This window comes from Oncorhynchus mykiss, chromosome 5 (genome assembly GCF_013265735.2).
Source record: "Oncorhynchus mykiss isolate Arlee chromosome 5, USDA_OmykA_1.1, whole genome shotgun sequence".
Classification (NCBI taxonomy): Eukaryota; Metazoa; Chordata; class Actinopteri; order Salmoniformes; family Salmonidae; genus Oncorhynchus; species Oncorhynchus mykiss.
This window is the reverse complement of record NC_048569.1, coordinates 86,387,377-86,413,096: the sequence shown is the minus strand read 5'-3', so window position 1 is coordinate 86,413,096 and position 25,720 is coordinate 86,387,377. Positions and strand designations below refer to the sequence as shown.

The 25,720-nt window shown below is 44.8% G+C and overlaps 1 protein-coding gene across 2 annotated transcripts in view; it reads left to right on the top strand.

Moving 5' to 3' along the window:
• Positions 1–25,720, top strand: part of raver2 (ribonucleoprotein, PTB-binding 2) — a 195,871-nt gene that overhangs the window by 134,116 nt on the left and 36,035 nt on the right. The window lies entirely within an intron of this gene.

The following is a 25,720-nucleotide window of genomic DNA, read 5'->3' as shown; positions in this document are numbered from 1 at the left end:
CCTGTGTCTCAGAGATAGTACTCTGGTACATCCCAGGTATATTATCAGACTACCCCTGTGTCTCAGAGATAGTCTTAATAGTGCACTTAGAGACTGAATAGGTTGAGTAGTTCTTAGAAAAGCAAGTATTTCCTAGAAAGTGAAGAGCACCAGGCTCTTTCTGTTGAGTACATTACAAAACGAGATTCAGAAGAACCCTTGAAGGAGAGGAGAGGATGAGGAGGAGAGCCACTGTGCTCAGTAGAGGACTACTCCTGTCATTTCTTCAGTTTGTGAAACTGAGGGAACCAACCAGCGACCAACCAAACAGACTGATGCATACTGACATTTTCTCAAGGAGAGGGAGAGAATAAGACAGACCGAGAGAATGAGAGAGAGGGAGATACATACATATATATATATATATATATATATATATATATATATATATATACACAGAGAGAGAGAGGAAATGAGAGGGAAATATATATATATATATATATATATAGAGAGAGAGAGAGAGAGAGAGAGAGAGAGAGAGAGAGAGAGATAAATATAGAGAGAGTGGGAGACAGAGAGAGAAATATATATATAGAGAGAGAGATAGATAGATAGAAAAAAATATATATAGAGAGAGAGAGATAGATTGATAGAAAAATATATATAGGGAGAGAGGATGACAGAGAAAGCAAGAGAGAGGGATATATATATATATATATATATAGTGCCTTGCGAAAGTATTCGGCCCCCTTGAACTTTGCGACCTTTTGCCACATTTCAGGCTTCAAACATAAAGATATAAAACTGTATTTTTTTGTGAAGAATCAACAACAAGTGGGACACAATCATGAAGTGGAACGACATTTATTGGATATTTCAAACTTTTTTAACAAATCAAAAACTGAGAAATTGGGCGTGCAAAATTATTCAGCCCCTTTACTTTCAGTGCAGCAAACTCTCTCCAGAAGTTCAGTGAGGATCTCTGAATGATCCAATGTTGACCTAAATGACTAATGATGATAAATACAATCCACCTGTGTGTAATCAAGTCTCCGTATAAATGCACCTGCACTGTGATAGTCTCAGAGGTCCATTAAAAGCGCAGAGAGCATCATGAAGAACAAGGAACACACCAGGCAGGTCCGAGATACTGTTGTGAAGAAGTTTAAAGCCTGATTTGGATACAAAAAGATTTCCCAAGCTTTAAACATCCCAAGGAGCACTGTGCAAGCGATAATATTGAAATGGAAGGAGTATCAGACCACTGCAAATCTACCAAGACCTGGCCGTCCCTCTAAACTTTCAGCTCATACAAGGAGAAGACTGATCAGAGATGCAGCCAAGAGGCCCATGATCACTCTGGATGAACTGCAGAGATCTACAGCTGAGGTGGGAGACTCTGTCCATAGGACAACAATCAGTCGTATATTGCACAAATCTGGCCTTTATGGAAGAGTGGCAAGAAGAAAGCCATTTCTTAAAGATATCCATAAAAAGTGTCGTTTAAAGTTTGCCACAAGCCACCTGGGAGACACACCAAACATGTGGAAGAAGGTGCTCTGGTCAGATGAAACCAAAATTGAACTTTTTGGCAACAATGCAAAACGTTATGTTTGGCGTAAAAGCAACACAGCTGAACACACCATCCCCACTGTCAAACATGGTGGTGGCAGTATCATGGTTTGGGCCTGCTTTTCTTCAGCAGGGACAGGGAAGATGGTTAAAATTGATGGGAAGATGGATGGAGCCAAATACAGGACCATTCTGGAAGAAAACCTGATGGAGTCTGCAAAAGACCTGAGACTGGGACGGAGATTTGTCTTCCAACAAGACAATGATCCAAAACATAAAGCAAAATCTACAATGGAATGGTTCAAAAATAAACATATTCAGGTGTTAGAATGGCCAAGTCAAAGTCCAGACCTGAATCCAATCGAGAATCTGTGGAAAGAACTGAAAACTGCTGTTCACAAATGCTCTCCATCCAACCTCACTGAGCTCGAGCTGTTTTGCAAGGAGGAATGGGAAAGAATTTCAGTCTCTCGATGCGCAAAACTGATAGAGACATACCCCAAGCGACTTACAGCTGTAATCGCAGCAAAAGGTGGCGCTACAAAGTATTAACTTAAGGGGGCTGAATAATTTTGCACGCCCAATTTTTCAGTTTTTGATTTGTTAAAAAAGTTTGAAATATCCAATAAATGTCGTTCCACTTCATGATTGTGTCCCACTTGTTGTTGATTCTTCACAAAAAAATACAGTTTTATATCTTTATGTTTGAAGCCTGAAATGTGGCAAAAGGTCGCAAAGTTCAAGGGGGCCGAATACTTTCGCAAGGCACTGTATATATAGTTGAAGTCTAAAGTTAACATACAGTTGAAGTCAGAAGTTTACATACACCTAGGTTGGAGTCATTAAAACTTGTTTTTCAACCACTCCACAAATGTCTTGTTAACAAACTATAGTTTTGGCAAGTCGGTTATAACGTCTACTTTGTGCATGACACAAGTAATTTTTCCAACAATTGTTTACAGACAGATTATTTCACTTATCCAGTGGGTCAGTAGTTTACATACACTAAGTTGACTGTGCCTTTAAACAGCTTGGAAAATTCCAGGATATTATGTCATGGCTTTAGAAGCTTCTGATAGGCTAATTGACATAATTTGATTCAATTGGAGGTGTACCTGTGAATGTATTCCAAGGCCTACCTTCAAACTCAGTGCTTCTTTGCTTGACATTATGGGAAAATCAAAAGAAATCAGCCAAGACATCAGAAAAACATTGTAGACCTCTACAAGTCTGGTTCATCCTTGGGAGCAATTTCTAAATGCCTGAAGGTACCAATAGTACGCAAGTATAAACACAATGGGACCACGCAGCTGTCAGACCGCTCAGGAAGGAGACGTGTTCTGTCTCCTAGAGATTAATGTACTTTAGTGCGAAAAGTGCAAATCAATCCCAGAACAACAGCGAAGGACCTTGTGAAGTTGCTGGAGGAAACAGGTACAAAAGTATCTATATCCACAGTAAAATGAGTCCTATATCGACATAACCTGAAAGGCCGCTCAGCAAGGAAGAAACCACTGCTCCAAAACCGCATAAAAAAGCCAGACTACGGTTTGCAACTGCCCATGGGGACAAAAATTAGTCAGGAAGTTAAAGCTTGGTCACAAATGGGTCTTCCAAATGGACAAGGACCCCAAGCATACTTCCAAAGTTGTGACAAAATGGCTTAACTTCTTGGTGACAGGGGGGCAGTATTGAGTAGCTTGGATGAGTAAGGTGCCCAGAGTAAACTGCCTGCTACTCTGTCCCAGATGCTAATATATGCATATTATAAGTAGTATTGGATAGAAAACACTCTGCAGTTTCTAAAACTGTTTGAATGATGTCTGTGAGTATAACAGAACTCATATGGCAGGCGAAAACCTGAGAAAAATCCAACCAGGAAGTGGGAAATCTGAGTTTTGTAGTGATTGCCGATCCAATATGCTGTGTCTATGGGGCCAGATTGCACTTCCCAAGGCATCCAGCAGATGTCAACAGTCTTTAGAAAGTTGTTTGAGGCTTCTATTGTGGAAGGGTGTCGAATAAGAGCTGCTTCAACAAGTGGACTACTGCGCGTTCACGCGGGTGAGCCGTTCCTTCCTTTTCCTATGTAATGAATACGCTATTGTCAGGTTGGAATATTATTGATTATTATTATAAGATTTATTATAAAAAGACCCTAAGGATTGATTGTAAACATCGTTTGACAAGTTTCTACAAACTGTAATGGAGCTCTTTTGACTTTTCGTCTGGATTTTGCACTCGCGCATTGTGCCTTTGGAGTAGTGAACTAAACACGCGAACAAAACTGAGGTATTTGGACATAAATATGGACGTAATCGAACAATAAGAACATTTCTTGTGGGAGTCCTGGGAGTGCATTCCGATGAAGATCAGCAAAGGTAAGTAAAGATTTATAATGCTATTTATGACTTTTGTTGACTCCACAATTTGGCGGGTAACTGTATGGCTTGCTTTTGTGGCTGAACGCTGTTCTCAGATGATTGAATATTGTGCTTATGCCGTAAAGCTTTTTCGAAATCTGACACAGCGGTTGCATTAAGAACAAGTTTATCTTTAATTCTATGTAAAACATGTATCTTTCATCAACGTTTATGATGAGTATTTCTGTTATTTGATGTGGCTCTCTGCAATTTCTCCAGATGTTTTGGAGGCATTTCTGAACATGGCGTCAATGTAAACTGAGGTTTTTGGATATAAACATGAACTTGATCGAACAAAACATACATGTATTGTGTAACATTGAGTACTGGGAGTGTCATCTGATGAAGATCGTCAAAGGTTAGTGATTAATTTTATCTATATTTCTGCTTTTTGTGACACCTCTCTTTGGTTGTAAAATGGCTGAATGCTTTCTGTGACTAGTTGCTGACCTAACATAATGATGTGTTCTGCTTTCGCCGAAAAAACTTTTTGAAAGGGTAGCGTCCCAAACGATCCCAGAGAGGTTAAGGACAACAAAGGCAAGGTATTGGAGTGGCCATCACAAAGCTCTGACCTCAATCTGATATAAATTTTTGGTGCAGAACTGAAAAAGCGTGTGCGCGTCAGGTTGAGTGGGCCAAAATTCACCCAAGTTAAATTCACCCAAAATTTACCCAAGTTATTGTGGGAAGCTTGTGGAAGGCTACCAGAAACGTTTGACCCAAGTTAAACAATTTAAAGTCAATGCTACCAAATAGTAGTTGAGTGTATGTAAACTTCTGACCCACTGGGAATGTGATGAAAGAAAGAAATGTCACATCTGCTCCCACTACGCCCTCTGGTGTTCATCCGGTGTCGTCCGGACCTGCAGTTCTCCCCCTGTATACACTATCTCTCTCTCTCTTGGTGTGATTGTGTGGTTCTCTCTCTCTTGGTGTGATTGTGTGGTTCTCTCTCTCTTGGACCATCCGGTCTGTGGAAGGATGCTGCTAAACGACTTCTGTCCCTTCGTCAAGGTTCTCAGAGTTTGGCTGAGATGGCATGTAAGTTCCGCACCCTCGCCGCAGAGAGAGGCTGGAATGACGAGGCCCTTCAGGGAGCATTCCGGAACGCACTCACTGAGGCCCTCAAGGATGAGTTGGTATCCAGAGAAGAGCCTGATGGACTTGACAAACTAATTTCTCTCATAATTCGCATTGACAACCGTCTCGGTGAGCGTCGGTGGGAGAGGGGAGGTAGGGTTTGGTCGTGTCTTTACTATCATTAAATGAAGACTTTTAGTTTTTATCAAAGATTCTCTGTAATTAGTATTACGCGATTAAACTGATTAATCATGTAACTGTAATTAACTAGGAAGTCGGGGCACCAAGGAAAATATTCAGATCACAAAGTTATAATTTCCTAATATAACATTTCAGATATTTTATATCTGATCAATTAGTCTTCGAATTAATCAATTATTTACTTTACCTCACGTTAGTCTCATTCCAAACGTCGTAAATTGTTGGTTATCTGCACGAACCCAGTCTTCACTATGAGTCATCCAGACATCAATTGTCTTAATTCATTTATTTACTAACCGAGTAATTCATAGAAATGCATAAACAAACAAACAAAGTAAAAATGGTTACAAGAAATGATAGGGGAATGTGCCCTAGTGGGCTAAACTGGCATGGCGGCTTGTTAGACAAAAAAGGAAGTGGGGGTTGACTGAGAAGTCATTACAGAGTTGATAATTATAACAATTGAAATGCTAATCCTTTGCACATGAACGCTCACTCATTCGGGAACAATTGCAATCAATATATATATTTACGCTCAGTGTGTCGTCTTGATTGCTGTTGAAAAGTTAGTTTCTGTTGGAGAGTTTCCGTCCTCCTCTCTCTCTCTCTCTATATATATATATATATATATATATATATATATATATATTATATCATGTTGTTGTAGAATGGATGTTTCTGTGGTTGTCGTTCTTCGCGTTCAATGATACCGAATTCCTAGCTGCAGATTGGTAATTAATATCAAAGACTTGATCTTATTCAGTCGGTATCGATAGTCTAAGAGTTGAACCACGTGGTATGGTTAAAACATTCATCAATGGTCTGCAACCTTTGTCTTCTCGTAATGGTGAAAAACATGGTCTAGTGAGAATTGCAGAAAAGGGCCTGTCCCAGGATGCCCGACCCTAACTGGGCTCATGGGCGGTCCTCTGATTTAGTTAAACTCAAAAGGGAATTGGAGTTTCCTTCATTAAACAGTCCAAAATCACATTACACAATTTTACAAACAGTATCATCCTTACTCATTCATCTTATACCTTCTCTGGAACGTAAACGTTGTTCGGACCTCAAGTTCTGTGAGGTGGAAGAAATTCCTTTGTTCTCTATGAAACTTCACTCTGTCTCTATACTGTGGCCATGAGGAGACAATCTCTTCCAGGAATTTACGACCTCTCTGACCACAACAGCCTAGTTGTAGGAGGCAGGGAGAGGTGGATGGGGCTTGCTGTACCCAAAGAGGGCAACGTCATGACAGTTGCATGTCCCATAATGTCTGCTTCTGTGCCTTGCTCAATTTCTCCGACTGCATCACATCACCAGGCAGGTTCCTGAACCCATGCAGCTCGGCCGGACTCGTCTATCTCCAGAGGAAAGGTAGCGGCGTATTAGTACTAAGAGCTGTCTGTATTGTGGCCAGGTTGGTCACCTGGTCTCCACTTGTACCCTGTGTCCAGCAAAAGAGTGGGCTCAGCAGTAGTAGGGGATATACTGTTGAGCCAAATCGCCTGCCCATCGTCTCCCAGACCCCTACTCGAGGCCAACCTTGTGTGGCAGAGTGAGGCTTTTCCTCTGCCTGCTCTCATCGATTCAGGCGTCGACGAGAGTTTTCTGGACCGAGTGGTTGTTAAACAGTTGGGCCTGGACACTGTTTTGCTTGATTCACCTCTGGAAGCCAACGCTCTCAATGGAAAACTACTCTTCCGTGTTTTGGAGAGAACTCTTCCTGTTATCCTGCGTCCCTCTGGTAATCACCAGGAAAATATCAGTTTCCATATCATCGACTCTTCTCACTCACCTCTGGTTCTGGGCCATCCATGGTTAAAGCTACACAACCCACAGATTTACTTGTCTACCGGAAGGGTTACTTGGAGTACATTTTGCCATTCTAATTGTCTACATTCTGCCCATCCTCCTGCCTTGTCTGCACCCCAGTCCATTCCAGAACCCCCAGACCTGTCTTCTGTTCCTCCAGAATATCATTGTCTAGGTCCTGTATTCAGCAAGCACCACACCCCATCTCTGCCGCCTCATCGGCCTTACGACTGTGCTATCGAGCTTCAGCCTGGAGCTCCTCTCCCTAGTAGCAGGTTGTATAACCTCTCTCACCCCAACCAAGAAGCCATGGAGGAATACATCCAGGACTCCCTGTCTGTCGGACATGTCAGGCCTTCTTTCTCTCTAGTGGGAGCTGGATTTTTCTTTGTCAAGAAGGACGGGTCACTGAGGCCATACATAGACTTCCGTGGGTTGAATAGTATTACCGTCAGGAATAAGTATCCCCTGCCACTGATCAGTTCTGCTTTTTGCCACAGTATGTACTAAACTGGGCCTACCACCTTGTCCGCATCAGAGAGGGAGACGAGTGGAAAACGGCATTCAACACACCACTTGGACATTTTGAGTACCTCGTTATGCCTTTTGGCCTCACTAACGCCCCGGCTGTTTTTAGGGCCTGGTGAATGATGTCCTGAGGGAGGTCATTGGGCGTTTTGTTTTTATCTGTGGATGACATTCTTTTTTTCCCGAAGGACATTGAGGCTCACAAGCAACACGTCCACCAAGTTCTCCGAAGGCTATTGGAGAATAAGCTATTTGTCAAGGCTGAGAAATGTGAGTTTCATGTTTCCGCTGTGTCCTTCTTGGGTTACATTATTGCTCAAGGACAGCTATGAATGGACCCAGCCAAGGTAATGTCAGTCATAGAGTGGCCTGTACCCGCGAATCTGAAGCAGTTTGTAATGGCGTTCGTCTGTACGAGAGGCGGACCAAAGCGCAGCGTGGTTGTTTTGATTCATGTTTTTAATAAATAACTTCACATGAACAAACTAACAAAAACAAGAAATGTGAAAACGCAAAACAGTCCTATCCTGTGACAACAAACACAGTGACAGGAACAAACACACAGTGACACCCAGGCTACCTAAGTATGATTCTCAATCAGAGACAACTAATGACACCTGCCTCTGATTGAGAACCATACTAGGCCGAAACATAGAAATACCCAAATCATTGAAAAAACAAACATAGACTGCCCACCCAACTCACGCCCTGACCATACTAACTACATACAAAACAAAGGAAATAGAGGTCAGAACGTGACACAGTTACAGCATTTTCTGGGGTTTGCCAATTTGTATAAACGATTCATCCGTGACTACAGTCGTTTGGCAGCTCCTCTCACCTCCACTCCATTCTACTGGTCCCCTGAGGCAGAGGCAGCGTTCCGGGAACTCAAGCACCGCTTCACTTCTGCTCCAATCCTTACCCAGACAGACCCAGAACTCCAGTTTGTCCATGAGGTGGATGCTTCCGACACCTGGGGTAAGTGCTGTTCTGTCTCAACGTTCTCCCGCGGATCAGAAGCTCCATCCTTGAGCCTTCTTGTCCTGCAAGCTCTCACCTGCAGAGAGACATTTTGAAGTAGGCAACCGGGAGCTCTTGCCTGTTAAGCTGGCTCTTGAGGAGTGGCGTCACTGGTTAGAGGGTTCAGTACTTCCCTTCATTGTGTGGACTGATCATAAAAATCTAGCCTATATCCAGACTGCCAAACGTCTCAACTCTCGGCAGGCCAGATGGGCTTTGTTTTTTGGAAGATTCAACTTCACACTCACTTATTGCCCCGGATCTAAGAATATCAAGCCTGATGCCCTCTCTCGTCGGTTCACCGCAGACAACAAAAGTTCAGAGCCTGCATCATTGCTGCTGTCTCCTGGAAGATTTAATCTCGTGTTCGTCAGGCTCAGCTGAACCAGCCTGATCCTAGAAACGGCCCTTGTAAGGCTCTGTTTGTGCCAGATTCAGTTCGTTCTGATGTTCTTCAATGGGCCCATTCTACTCACCTCACCTGTCACCCTGGCATGAACCAGACAGTCAACTTCCTGCATCAGCGATTTTGGTGGCCCACCATGGAGAGAGACACTCGGGAATTTATATCAGCCTGCTCAGTCTGTGCCTGGAATAAAACCTCCACCAAACCTACACCTGGTCTGCTTTGTCCTCTTCCCATACCTAGTCACCCCTGGTCTAGAGGTCGACCGATTAATCGGAATGGCCGATTAATTAGGGCCGATTTCAAGTTTTCATAACAATCGGAAATCGGTATTTTTGGGCGCCGATTATTATAATTTTTTTATACCTTTATTTAACTAGGCAAGTTGGTTAAGAACACATTCTTATTTTCAGTGACAGACTAGGAATGGTGGGTTAACTGCCTTGTTCAGGGGCAGAACGACAGATTTTCACCTTGTCAGTTCGGGGGATCCAATCTTGCAACCTTACAGTTAACTAGTCCAACTCTCTAACCACCTGCCTCTCAATGCACTCTCCGAGGAGCCTGCCTGTTACGCGAATGCAATGTAGAAGCCAAGGTAAGTTGTTAGCTAGCATTAAACTTATCTTATAAAAAACAATCAATCAATCATAATCACTAGTTAACTACACATGGTTGATATTACTCGTTTATCTAGTGTGTCCTGCGTTGCATATAATCGATGCAACGCTGGGGGATGATTTAACAAAAGCGCATTTGCAAAAAAAGCACAATCGTTGGTTGACTGTACCTAACCATACACACCAATGCCTTTCTTAAAATCAATACACAGAAGTATATATTTTTAAACATGCATATTTAGCTAAAAGAAATTCAGGTTAGCAGGCAATATTAACCAGGTGAAATTGTGTCATTTCTCTTGCGTTCATTGCACGCAGAGTCAGGGAATATGCAACAGTTTGGGCAGCTTGGCTCATTGCGTACTAATTTGCCAGAATTTTACGTAATTATGACATAACATTGAAGGTTGTGCAATGTAACAAGTATATTTAGACTTAGGGATGCCACACGTTAGATAAAATACCAAATGGTTCCGTATTTCACTGAAATAATAAACGTTTTGTTTTTGAAAGGATAGTTTCCGGATTTGACCATATTAATGACCAAAGGCTCATATTTCTGTGTTTATTATGTTATAATTAAGTCTATGATTTGATAGAGCAGTCTGACTGAGCGATGGTAGGCAGCAGCAGGCTCGTAAGCATTCATTCAAACAGCACTTTCGTGCGTTTTGCCAGCAGCAAGCACAGCTCTGTTTATGACTTCAAGCCTATCAGCCTAATGGCTGGTGTAACCGATGTGAAATGGCTAGCTAGCGGGGTGCGCGCTAATAGCGTTTCAAACATCACTAGCTCTGAGACTTGGAGTAGTTATTCCCCTTGCTCTGCAAGGGCCGAAGCTTTTGTGGAGCAATTGGTAACGCTGCTTCGAGTGTGGCTGTTGTCGATGTGTTCCTAGTTCGAGCCCAGGTAGGGGCAGGGAGAGGGACAGAAGCTATACTGTTACACTGGCAATACTATAGTGCCTATAAGAACATCCAATAGTCAAAGTTATATGAAATACAAATGGTATAGAGAGAAATAGTCCTATAAATATTATATTAACTACAACCTAAAATCTCTTACCTTGGAATATTGAAGTCTCATGTTAAAAGGAACCACCAACTTTCATATGTTCTCATGTTCTGAGCAAGGAACTCAAACGTGAGCTTTTTTGAGTTGGAAACTGCTATACTCTGTGTTACTTCAGCTAACCCTTCCTCCTGGAGTGCCCAGCTATCCTGGGTGGAATACGCCCACAACACCCTCATCAATGCCTCATTAGGTATGTCTCCCTTTGAGTGTGCTCTGGGTTGCCAACTTCCCTTGTTCCCTGCCCAAGAGGTTGAAGTAGCGGTGCCCTCAGTCCAGGACCACATGTGCCCGGGCTTCCCTTCTTCGTGCCTCCGCCAGGACCCAATCCAAGGCTAACCGTCATCATGCTGCAGCTCCAGTTTACACTCCATGGCTTTCTTCGAAGGACTTGCCTCTGAAAGTGGTTTCGAAAAACCAGCTCCCCGATTCATTGGCCCCTTCGAGATTGATCGTGTCATAAACCCCTCTGCTGTTCATCTAAAACTCCCTGACTCTCTCAAAATTCACCCCACCTTCCATGTATCATTGATCAAACCAGTCTGCTCCAGTTCCTTGTCTCCTCCTGAAGCTCCTCCCCCCCTCGTCTCATCGACAACCATCCTGCCTATATGGTCGGGCGGCTTTTGGAAGTGCGTCGTTGGGGCCGTGGTTGGCAGTATCTGGTGGACTGGGAAGGATACGGGCAACTGTTGTCACAGGAACATCAAGCTGCTTGGAGATGGTCTTGTAGCCTTTACCTTTACCATGCTTGTCTATTATTTTCTTTCTGATCTCCTCAGACATCTCTCTCCTTTGCTTTCTCTGGTCCATGTTCAGTGTGGTGTACACAATGATACCAAACAGCTCAGTGACTACTTGACTCTGGTCCATGTTCAGTGGGGTGCACACAATGATACCAAACAGCACAGTGACTACTTTACTCTGGTCCATGTTCAGTGTGGTGCACACAATGATACCAAACAGCTCAGTGACTACTTTACTCTGGTCCATGTTCAGTGTGGTGCACACAATGATACCAAACAGCACAGTGACTACTTGACTCTGGTCCATGTTCAGTGTGGTGTACACAATGATACCAAACAGCACAGTGACTACTTTACTCTGGTCCATGTTCAGTGTGGTGCACACAATGATACCAAACAGCACAGTGACTACTTTACTCTGGTCCATGTTCAGTGTGGTGACCACAATGACACCAAACAGCACAGTGACTACTTTACTCTGGTCCATGTTCAATGTGGTGACCACAATGATACCAAACAGCACAGTGACTACTTTACTCTGGTCCATGTTCAGTGTGGTGACCACAATGATACCAAACAGCACAGTGACTACTTTACTCTGGTCCATGTTCAGTGTGGTGACCACAATGATACCAAACAGCACAGTGACTACTTTACTCTGGTCCATGTTCAGTGTGGTGACCACAATGATACCAAACAGCACAGTGACTACTTTACTCTGGTCCATGTTCAGTATGGTGACCACAATGATACCAAACAGCACAGTGACTACTTTACTCTGGTCCATGTTCAGTATGGTGACCACAATGATACCAAACAGCACAGTGACTACTTTACTCTGGTCCATGTTCAGTATGGTGACCACAATGATACCAAACAGCACAGTGACTACTTTACTCTGGTCCATGTTCAGTGTGGTGACCACAATGATACCAAACAGCACAGTGACTACTTTACTCTGGTCCATGTTCAGTGTGGTGTACACAATGATACCAAACAGCACAGTGACTACTTTACTCTGGTCCATGTTCAGTGTGGTGACCACAATGACACCAAACAGCACAGTGACTACTTTACTCTGGTCCATGTTCAGTGTGGTGACCACAATGATACCAAACAGCACAGTGACTACTTTACTCTGGTCCATGTTCAGTGTGGTGACCACAATGATACGAAACAGCACAGTGACTACTTTACTCTGGTCCATGTTCAGTGTGGTGACCACAATGATACCAATCAGCACAGTGACTACTTTACTCTGGTCCATGTTCAGTATGGTGACCACAATGACACCAAACAGCACAGTGACTACTTTACTCTGGTCCATGTTCAGTATGGTGACCACAATGATACCAAACAGCACAGTGACTACTTTACTCTGGTCCATGTTCAGTATGGTGACCACAATGATACCAAACAGCACATTGACTACTTTACTCTGGTCCATGTTCAGTGTAGTGCACACCATGATACCAAACAGCACAGTGACTACTTTACTCTGGTCCATGTTCAGTATGGTGACCACAATGATACCAAACAGCCCAGTGACTACTTTACTCTGGTCCATGTTCAGTGTGTTGACCACAATGATACCAAACAGCACAGTGACTACTTTACTCTGGTCCATGTTCAGTGTGGTGCACACAATGATACCAAACAGCACAGTGACTACTTTACTCTGGTCCATGTTCAGTGTGATGCACACAATGATACCAAACAGCACAGTGACTACTTTACTCTGGTCCGTGTTCAGTGTGGTGCACACAATGATCCCAAACAGCACAGTAACTACTTGACTCTGGTCCATGTTCAGTTTGGTGACCACAATGATACCAAACAGCACATTGACTACTTTACTCTGGTCCATGTTCAGTGTGGTGACCACAATGATACCAAACAGCCCAGTGACTACTTTACTCTGGTCCATGGTCAGTGTGGTGACCACAATGATACCAAACAGCACAGTGACTACTTCACTCTGGTCCGTGTTCAGTGTGGTGCACACAATGATACCAAACAGCACAGTGACTACTTTACTCTGGTCCATGTTCAGTGTGGTGACCACAATGATACCAAACAGCACAGTGACTACTTTACTCTGGTCCATGTTCAGTATGGTGACCACAATGATACCAAACAGCACAGTGACTACTTTACTCTGGTCCATGTTCAGTGGGGTGCACACAATGATACCAAACAGCACAGTGACTACTTTACTCTGGTCCATGTTCAGTGTGGTGACCACAATGACACCAAACAGCACAGTGACTACTTTACTCTGGTCCATGTTCAGTGTGGTGACCACAATGATACCAAACAGCACAGTGACTACTTTACTCTGGTCCATGTTCAGTGTGGTGACCACAATGATACCAAACAGCACAGTGACTACTTTACTCTGGTCCATGTTCAGTGTGGTGACCACAATGATACCAAACAGCACAGTGACTACTTTACTCTGGTCCATGTTCAGTGTGGTGACCACAATGATACCAAACAGCACAGTGACTACTTTACTCTGGTCCATGTTCAGTGTGGTGCACACAATGATACCAAACAGCACAGTGACTACTTTACTCTGGTCCATGTTCAGTGTGGTGACCACAATGACACCAAACAGCACAGTGACTACTTTACTCTGGTCCATGTTCAGTGTGGTGACCACAATGATACCAAACAGCACAGTGACTACTTTACTCTGGTCCATGTTCAGTGTGGTGACCACAATGATACCAAACAGCACAGTGACTACTTTACTCTGGTCCATGTTCAGTATGGTGACCACAATGATACCAAACAGCACAGTGACTACTTTACTCTGGTCCATGTTCAGTGTGATGCACACAATGATACCAAACAGCTCAGTGACTACTTTACTCTGGTCCATGTTCAGTGTGGTGCACACAATGACACCAAACAGCTCAGTGACTACTTTACTCTGCTCCATGTTCAGTATGGTGACCACAATGATACCAAACAGCACAGTGACTACTTTACTCTGGTCCATGTTCAGTATGGTGACCACAATGATACCAAACAGCACAGTGACTACTTTACTCTGGTCCATGTTCAGTGTGGTGACCACAATGATACCAAACAGCACAGTGACTACTTTACTCTGGTCCATGTTCAGTGTGGTGACCACAATGATACCAAACAGCACAGTGACTACTTTACTCTGGTCCATGTTCAGTGTGGTGCACACAATGATACCAAACAGCACAGTGACTACTTTACTCTGGTCCATGTTCAGTGTGGTGACCACAATGATACCAAACAGCACAGTGACTACTTTACTCTGGTCCATGTTCAGTGTGGTGCACACAATGATACCAAACAGCACAGTGACTACTTTACTCTGCTCCATGTTCAGTGTGGTGCACACAATGATACCAAACAGCACAGTGACTACTTTACTCTGGTCCATGTTCAGTGTGGTGCACACAATGATACCAAACAGCACAGTGACTACTTTACTCTGCTCCATGTTCAGTGTGGTGACCACAATGATACCAAACAGCACAGTGACTACTTTACTCTGGTCCATGTTCAGTGTGGTGCACACAATGATACCAAACAGCACAGTGACTACTTTACTCTGGTCCATGTTCAGTGTGGTGACCACAATGATACCAAACAGCACAGTGACTACTTTACTCTGGTCCATGTTCAGTGTGGTGCACACAATGATACCAAACAGCACAGTGACTACTTTACTCTGCTCCATGTTCAGTGTGGTGCACACAATGATACCAAACAGCACAGTGACTACTTTACTCTGGTCCATGTTCAGTGTGGTGCACACAATGATACCAAACAGCACAGTGACTACTTTACTCTGCTCCATGTTCAGTGTGGTGCACACAATGATACCAAACAGCACATTGACTACTTTACTCTGGTCCATGTTCAGTGTGGTGACCACAATGACACCAAACAGCACAGTGACTACTTTACTCTGGTCCATGTTCAGTGTGGTGACCACAATGATACCAAACAGCACAGTGACTACTTTACTCTGGTCCATGTTCAGTATGGTGACCACAATGATACCAAACAGCACAGTGACTACTTTACTCTGGTCCGTGTTCAGTGTGGTGCACACAATGACACCAAACAGCACAGTGACTACTTTACTCTGGTCCATGTTCAGTGTGGTGCACACAATGATACCAAACAGCACAGTGACTACTTTACTCTGGTCCATGTTCAGTATGGTGACCACAATGATACCAAACAGCACAGTGACTACTTTACTCTGGTCCATGTTCAGTATAGTGCACACAGTGATACCAAACAGCACAGTAACTACTTTACTCTGGTCCATGTTCAGTGTGGTGACCACAATGATACCAAACAGCTCAGTGACTACTTTACTCTGGTCCATGTTCAGTGTAGTGCACACAATGATACCAAACAGCACAGTGACTACTTTACTCTGGTCCATGTTCAGTATGGTGACCACAATGATACCAAACAGCACAGTGACTACTTTACTCTGGTCCATGTTCAGTGTGGTGACCACAATGATACCAAACAGCACAGTGACTACTTTACTCTGGTCCATGTTCAGTGTGGTGCACACAATGATACCAAACAGCACAGTGACTACTTTACTCTGGTCCATGTTCAGTGTGGGGTACACAATGATACCAAACAGCACAGTGACTACTTTACTCTGGTCCATGTTCAGTGTAGTGCACACAATGATACCAAACAGCACAGTAACTACTTTACTCTGGTCCATGTTCAGTGTGGTGACCACAATGATACCAAACAGCACAGTGACTACTTTACTCTGGTCCATGTTCAGTGTGGTGACCACAATGATACCAAACAGCACAGTGACTACTTTACTCTGGTCCATGTTCAGTGTGGTGACCACAATGATACCAAACAGCACAGTGACTACTTTACTCTGGTCCGTGTTCAGTATGGTGACCACAATGATACCAAACAGCTCAGTGACTACTTTACTCTGGTCCATGTTCAGTATGGTGACCACAATGATACCAAACAGCACAGTGACTACTTTACTCTGGTCCGTGTTCAGTATGGTGACCACAATGATTCCAAACAGCACAGTGACTACTTTACTCTGGTCCATGTTCAGTGTGGTGCACACAATGATACCAAACAGCTCAGTGACTACTTTACTCTGGTCCATGTTCAGTATGGTGCACACAATGATACCAAACAGCACAGTGACTACTTTACTCTGGTCCATGTTCAGTGTGGTGACCACAATGATACCAAACAGCACAGTGACTACTTTACTCTGGTCCATGTTCAGTGTGGTGCACACAATGATACCAAACAGCACAGTGACTACTTTACTCTGGTCCATGTTCAGTGTGTTGACCACAATGATACCAAACAGCACAGTGACTACTTTACTCTGGTCCATGTTCAGTGTGGTGCACACAATGATACCAAACAGCACAGTGACTATTTTACTCTGGTCCATGTTCAGTGTGGTGCACACAATGATACCAAACAGCTCAGTGACTACTTTTCTCCATTTAAATAGGTGGAATGACTGATTACAAGATTGGAGACGTGTGATACTAATTAAAGAAACAAATTAGTTTGAAATATCACTATAATCCAATTATTTATATTTTCTAAGGGGTACCAACAAATGTGTCCAGGCCATTTTAGAATATCTTTGTAGAATAAGCAATAATTCCTCTCTTTTCACAGCTTCTTTGCTTTATTCTATGACATACAGTGGGGCAAAAAAGTATTTAGTCAGCCACCAATTGTGCAAGTTCTCCCACTTAAAAAGATGAGTGGCCTGTAATTTTCATCATAGGTACACTTCAACTATGACAGACAACATTAGAAAAAAAAATCCAGGAAATCACATTGTAGGATATTTAATGAATTTATTTGCAAATTATGGTGGAAAATAAGTATTTGGTCAATAACAAAAGTTTATCTCAATACTTTGTTATATACCCTTTGTTGGCAATGACAGAGGTCAAACGTTTTCTGTAAGTCTTCACAAGGTTTTCACACACTGTTGCTGGTATTTTGTCCCATTCCTCCATGCAGATCTCCTCTAGAGCAGTGATGTTTTGGGGCTGTTGCTGGGCAACACAGACTTTCAACTCCCTCCAAAGATTTTCTATGGGGTTGAGATCTGGAGACTAGCTAGGCCACTCCAGGACCTTGAAATGCTTCTTATGAAGCCACTCATTCTTTGCCCGGGCGGTGTGTTTGGGTTTCATCTTCAATGCCCTTGCTGATGGAAGGAGGTTTTCACTCAAAATCTCACGATACATGGCCCCATTTATTCTTTCCTTTACACGGATCAGTCGTCCTGGTCCCTTTGTAGAAAAACAGCCTCAAAGCATGATGTTTCCACCCCTATGCTTCACAGTAGGTATGGTGTTCTTTGGATGCAACTCAGCATTCTTTGTTCTCCAAACACGACAAGTTGAGTTTTTTACCAGAAGTTCTATTTTGGTTTCATCTGACCATATGACATTCTCCCAATCTTCTTCTGGATCATCCAAATGCTCTCTAGCAAACTTCAGACGGGCCTGGACATGTATTGGCTTAAGCAGGGGGACACGTCTGGCACTGCAGGATTTGAGTCCCTGGCGGCGTAGTGTGTTACTGATGGTAGGCTTTGTTACTTTGGTCCAGGCTCTCTGCAGGTCATTCACTAGGTCCCCCTGTGTGGTTCTGGGATTTTTGCTCACCGTTCTTGTGATCATTTTGACCCCACGGGGTGAGATCTTGCGTGGAGCCCCAGATCGAGGGAGATTATCAGTGGTCTTGTATGTCTTCCATTTCCTAATAATTGCCCCCACAGTTGATTTCTTCAAACCAAGCTGCTTACCTATTGCAGATTCAATCTTCCCAGCCTGGTGCAGGTCTAAAATGTTGTTTCTGGTGTCCTTTGACAGCTCTTTGGTCTTGGCCATAGTGGAGTTTGGAGTGTGACTGTTTGAAGTTGTGGACAGGTGTCTTTTATACTGATAACAAGTTCAAACAGGTGCCATTAATACAGGTAACGAGTGCAGGACAGAGGAGCCTCTTAAAGAAGAAGTTACAGGTCTGTGAGAGCCAGAAATCTTGCTTGTTTGTAGGTGACCAAATACTTATTCCATAATTTCCACCATAATTTGCAAATAAATTCATTAAAAATCCTACAATGTGATTTTCTGGATTTTTTTTCCCTAATTTTGTCTGTCATAGTTGAAGTGTACCTATGATGAAAATTACAGGCCTCTCATCTTTTTAAGTGGGAGAACTTGCACATTTGGTGGCTGACTAAATACTTTTTTGCCCCACTGTACCAAATGCATGCAAGTATACATTATAAAAATAGCTTTTAATTTCATCACTTTTCAGGAGGAATGAAGCATTATTTCAATGAGCTGTAAGGGTACCAACAATTTTGAGCACGTCTGCATATAGAGAGGGAGAGAGAAAGAGGAAAAGAGAGCGAGAAATATAGAGGGGGGGAGAGAGGGAGACAGAAATATAAATATAGAGAGAGAATGAGACAGAGAGAAATAGAGAGGGAGAGAGAAAAATATAAAGAGAGAGGGAGAGAGAGAAATATAGAGTGAGAATGAGAGAGAGAGAAATATATAATTTGTATATAGAAAGAGAGAGAGAATTCCACTCCTCTCTATGAAAGATGCGATCAGTGACAGATCACATTGTACCTCGCTCAATACCCAACTAACAGACTCTATAATATACACTCTCACTGACAGGCTAAAACACACACACACACTCTCAAACAGAGGCAGTAATACACACTACTCACTCAGCTGAACATGGCTCAAGGCTAGGGGAAATATAATCTGTTTATTGCTATTGTGAATGTCTACTCTGTGAGCCTGTGTATGTGGCTCTGTGATGAGAAGCTCAACCTTGCTGGTGATAGCACTTACACACTGAGCAAAAATAGAAATGAAACATGCATCAATTTCAAAGACACTCAGTGTCACTCAGTGTATATACACTACCGGTCAAAAGTTTTAGAACACCTACTCATTCAAGGTTTTTATTTTATTTTTTACTATTTACATTGTAGAATAATAGTGACGACATCAAAACTATGAAATAACACACAAGGAATCATGTAGTAACCAAAAAAGTGTTGAACAAATCAAAATATATTTTGTATTTCAGATTCTTCAAAGTAGCCACTTTTTGCCTTCATGACAGCTTTGCACACTCTTCTCAAACAGCTTCATGAGGAATCCTTTTCCAACAGTCTTCAAGGAGTTCCCACATATGCTGAGCACTTGTTGGCTGCTTTTCCTTCACTCTGCGGTCCAATTCATCCCAAACCATCTCAATTTTGTTGAGGTTTGGGGATTGTGGAGGCCAGGTCATCTGATGCAGCACTCCATCACTCTCCTTCTTGGTCAAATAACCCTTACACAGCCTGGAGGTTGCCGTGGTAGCCATGCTGGTTAAGTGTGCCTTGAATTCTAAATAAATCACAGACAGTGTAACCAGCAAAGCACCCCCACACCATAATTGTCATGGATCCCACTGGAGCTGTGCCATTACGCACACCTGGTCCCCATTTCAGTGATTGTAATTGTATAAACGCTTTGGTTTCCATTGGGCTGTCGATTATCGTGTGAGTACCTGTACTGTGTAGTTTTGGCTTTCATGTCGCTTGTATTGCGCAGATGACTACGGGTCTCATCCCGTGTGGTATTATTGTGCGCTTGTGTATTTATTCGAGGTACTCCTCGCTCTTTTGTTTGAGTTTCAACCCTGTTTTGTAGACATGTTTGTTTGGTCTTCATCCCCGTGCCTTTACATGGCACGCTGTAATTTGGGCAAATAAAAATCCCTATTACGCATTCCTGCGCCTATCTCCCGATCCATTTATACCAACGTGACCATAACACCTCCTCCTCCATGCTTTACGGTGGGAAATACACATGCGGAGATCATCCGTTCACCCACACAGCGTCTCACAAAGACAAGGCTGTTGGAACCAAAAATAAAACATGTGGACGCCAGAGCAAAGGACAAATTTCCACCGGTCTAATGTCCATTGCTCGTGTTTCTTGACCCAAGCAAGTCTCTTATTCTGATTGGTGTACTTTAGTTGTGGTTTCTTTGCAGAAATTTGACCATGAATGCCTGATTCACACAGTCTCCTCTGAACAGTTGATGTTGAGATGCGTCTGTTACTTCAACTCTGTGCTGCATTTTCTGAGGCTGGTAACTCTAATGAACTTATCCTCTGCGGCAGAGGTAACTCTGGGTCTTCCTTTCCTGTGGCGGTCCTCATGAGAGTCAGTTTCATCATAGCGCTTGATGGTTTTTGTGACTGCACTTGAAGAAACTCTTGACAGTCTTGACATTATCCGGATTGACTGACCTTCATGTCTTGAAGTAATGATGTATTGTCGTTTCTCTGCTTATTTGAGCTCTTTTTGCCATAAAATGGACTTGGTCTTTTACCAAATAGGGCTATCTTCTGTATACCCTCCCTTGTCAAAACACAACTGATTGGCTCAGTAAACACATTAAGAAAGAAAGAAATTCCACAAATGTACTTTTAAGAAGGCACACCTGTTAATTGAAATGCATTCCAGGTGACCACCTCATGAAGCTTGTTGAGAGAATGCCAAGAGTGTGCAAAGCTGTCATTAGCAAATGGTGGCTACTTGAAGAATCTCAAATATAAAATAGGTGTTAAGGTGCGTGAATGAGGACCCAAAAGCGAATTAACGTAAACAGAACTTCTTTAATAACAAAACAAACGTAGGCTCAGATGGACCGGCAGATTCCGACAGGACAGGACAAGGTTGCAGCAAACATGACGAAAGTCTGGTTCAGGCATGAAACACAAACAAGAATCCGACAAAGACAGAAACAAAACAGAGAGAGATATAGAGGACTAATCAGAGGGAAAAAGGGAACAGGTGGGAAAAGGGGTGACGAGGTAGTTAGGAGGAGACAAGGAACAGCTGGGGGAAAGAGGGGGAGAAAAGGTAACCTAATAACGACCAGCAGAGGGAGACAGGGTGAAGGGAAAGGACAGAAACAAGACACAACATGACAATACATGACAGTACCCCCCCACTCACCGAGCGCCTCCTGGCGCACTCGAGGAGGAAACCTGGCGGCAACGGAGGAAATCATCGATCAGCGCACGGTCCAGCACGTCCCGAGAGGGAACCCAACTCCTCTCCTCAGGACCGTACCCCTCCCAATCTACTAGGTACTGATGACCACGGCCCCGAGGACGCATGTCCAAAATCCTACGGACCCTGTAGATGGGTGCGCCCTCGACAAGGATGGGGGGGGGGGGGGAAGACGAGCGGGGGCGCGAAGAACGGGCTTGACACAGGATACATGGAAGACCGGGTGGACGCGACAAAGATAACGCGGAAGAAGAAGTCGAACTGCGACAGGATTAATGATCCGAGAAATACGGAACGGACCAATGAACCGCGGGGTCAACTTGCGAGAAGCGGTCTTAAGGGGAAGGTTCTGAGTGGAGAGCCAAACTCTCTGACCGCGACAATATCTAGGACTCTTAGTTCTACGCTTATTAGCAGCCCTCACAGTCTGCGCCCTATAACGGCAAAGTGCAGACCTGACCCTCTTCCAGGTGCGCTCGCAACGTTGGACAAAAGCCTGAGCGGAGGGGACGCTGGACTCGGCGAACTGAGATGAGAACAGCGGAGGCTGGTACCCGAGGCTACTCTGAAAAGGAGATAGCTCGGTCGCAGACGAAGGAAGCGAGTTGTGGGCGTATTCTGCCCAGGGGAGCTGTTCTGACCAAGACGCAGGGTTGCGAAAAGAAAGACTGCGTAAGATGCGACCAATAGTCTGATTGGCCCGTTCTGCTTGACCGTTAGACTGGGGGTGAAAGCCGGAAGAGAGACTGACGGAAGCCCCAATCAAACGGCAAAACTCCCTCCAAAATTGAGACGTGAATTGCGGACCTCTGTCCGAAACGACGTCTGACGGAAGGCCATGAATTCTGAAAACATTCTCGATGATGATTTGTGCCGTCTCTTTAGCAGAAGGAAGCTTAGCAAGGGGAATAAAATGAGCCGCCTTAGAGAACCTGTCGACAACAGTCTTCCCCGCTGACGAAGGCAGTCCGGTGACAAAATCTAAGGCGATGTGAGACCACGGTCGAGAGGGAATGGGAAGCGGCCTGAGACGGCCGGCAGGAGGGGAGTTACCGGACTTAGTCTGCGCGCAGACCGAACAAGCAGCCACGAAGCGACGCGTGTCATGCTCCCGGGTGGGCCACCAAAAACGCTGGCGAATGGAAGCAAGCGTACCCCGAACGCCAGGGTGGCCGGCTAACTTGGCAGAGTGAGCCCACTGAAGAACGGCCAGACGAGTAGGAACGGGAACGAAAAGAAGGTTCCTAGGACAAGCGCGCGGCGACGGAGTTTGAGTGAGTGCTTGCTTTACCTGCCTCTCAATTCCCCAGACAGTCAACCCGACAACACGCCCCTCAGGGAGAATCCCCTCGGGGTCAGTGGAGGCTACTGAAGAACTGAAGAGACGAGATAAAGCATCAGGCTTGGTGTTCTTAGAGCCCGGACGATAAGAAATCACGAACTCGAAACGAGCGAAAAACAGCGCCCAGCGCGCCTGACGCGCATTAAGTCGTTTGGCAGAACGGATGTACTCAAGGTTCCTATGGTCAGTCCAAACGACAAAAGGAACGGTCGCCCCCTCCAACCACTGTCGCCATTCGCCTAGGGCTAAGCGGATGGCGAGCAGTTCGCGGTTTCCCACATCATAGTTACGTTCCGACGGCGACAGGCGATGAGAAAAATACGCGCAAGGGTGGACCTTGTCGTCAGAGAGGGAGCGCTGAGAAAGAATGGCTCCCACGCCCACCTCTGACGCGTCAACCTCGACAACGAACTGTCTAGTGACGTCAGGTGTAACAAGGATAGGTGCGGATGTAAAACGATTCTTGAGGAGATCAAAAGCTCCCTGGGCGGAAATGGACCACTTAAAGCACGTCTTGACAGAAGTAAGGGCTGTGAGAGGAGCTGCCACCTGACCGAAATTACGGATGAAACGACGATAGAAGTTCGCGAAGCCGAGAAAGCGCTGCAGCTCGACGCGTGACTTAGGGACGGGCCAATCAATGACAGCTTGGACCTTAGCGGGATCCATCTTAATGCCTTCAGCGGAAATAACAGAACCGAGAAATGTGACGGAGGAGGCATGAAAAGAGCACTTCTCAGCCTTCACAAAAAGACAATTCTCTAAAAGGCGCTGGAGGACACGTCGAACGTGCTGAACATGAATCTGGAGTGACGGTGAAAAAATCAGGATATCGTCAAGGTAAACGAAAACAAAGATGTTCAGCATGTCTCTCAGGACATCATTGACTAATGCCTGAAAGACAGCTGGAGCGTTAGCGAGGCCGAAAGGAAGAACCCGGTATTCAAAGTGCCCTAACGGAGTGTTAAACGCCGTCTTCCACTCGTCCCCCTCCCTGATGCGCACGAGATGGTAAGCGTTACGAAGGTCCAACTTAGTGAAAAACCTGGCTCCCTGCAGGATCTCGAAGGCTGAAGACATAAGAGGAAGCGGATAACGATTCTTCACTGTTATGTCATTCAGCCCTCGATAATCTATGCAGGGGCGCAGGGACCCGTCCTTCTTCTTAACAAAAAAAAAACCCCGCTCCGGCGGGAGAGGAGGAGGGGACTATGGTACCGGAGGCAAGAGCTACAGACAAATAATCTTCGAGAGCCTTACGTTCGGGAGCCGACAGAGAGTATAGTCTACCCCGGGGGGGAGTGGTTCCCGGAAGGAGATCAATACTACAATCATACGACCGGTGTGGAGGAAGAGAGGTGGCCCTGGACCGACTGAACACCGTGCGCAGATCGTGATATTCCTCCGGCACCCCTGTCAAATCACCAGGCTCCTCCTGAGAAGAAGAGACAGAGGAAACAGGAGGGATAGCAGACATTAAACATTTCACATGACAAGAGACGTTCCAGGAGAGGATAGAATTACTAGACCAATTAATGGAAGGATTATGACAAACTAGCCAGGGATGGCCCAAAACAACAGGTGTAAAAGGTGAACGAAAAATTAAAAAAGAAATGGTTTCGCTATGATTACCAGAAACAGTGAGGGTTAAAGGTAGCGTCTCACGCTGAATCCTGGGGAGAGGACTACCATCCAGGGCGAACAAGGCCGTGGACTCCCTTAACTGTCTGAGAGGAATGTCATGTTCCCGAGCCCAGGTCTCGTCCATAAAACAGCCCTCCGCCCCAGAGTCTATTAAGGCACTGCAGGAAGCTGACGAACCGGTCCAGCGTAGATGGACCGACAAGGTAGTGCAGGATCTTGAAGGAGAGACAGGAGTAGTAGCGCTCACCAGTAGCCCTCCGCTTACTGATGAGCTCTGGCTTTTACTGGACATGAAGTGACAAAATGACCAGCAGAACCGCAATAGAGACAGAGGCGGTTGGTGATTCTCCGTTCCCTCTCCTTAGTCGAGATGCGGATACCTCCCAGCTGCATAGGCTCAGCACCCGAGCCGGCAGAGGAAGATGGTAGTAATGCGGAGAGGGGGGCAACGGAGAACGCAAGCTCCTTTCCACGAGCTCGGTGACGAAGATCAACCCGTCGCTCAATGCGAATAGCGAGTTCAATCAAGGAATCCACGCTGGAAGGAACCTCCCGGGAGAGAATCTCATCCTTTACCTCTGCGCGGAGACCCTCCAGAAAACGAGCGAGCAAAGCCGGCTCGTTCCAGCCACTGGAGGCAGCAAGAGTGCGAAACTCAATAGAGTAGTCTGTTATGGATCGATTACCTTGACATAGGGAAGACAGGGCCCTGGAAGCCTCTTCCCCAAAAACAGATCGATCAAAAACCCGTATCATCTCCTCCTTAAAGTCCTGATACTGGTTAGTACACTCAGCCCTTGCCTCCCAGATTGCCGTGCCCCACTCACGAGCCCGTCCAGTAAGGAGAGATATGACGTAGGCGACACGAGCAGTGCTCCTGGAGTAAGTGTTGGGCTGGAGAGAAAACACAATATCACACTGGGTGAGGAACGAGCGGCATTCAGTGGGCTCCCCAGAGTAACACGGCGGGTTATTGATTCTGGGCTCCGGAGATTCGAAAGCCCTGGAAGTGGCCGGTGGATCGAGGCGGAGATGGTGAACCTGTTCTGTGAGGTTGGAGACTTGGGTGGCCAGGGTCTCAACGGCATGTCGAGCAGCAGACAATTCCTGCTCGTGTCTGCCTAGCAT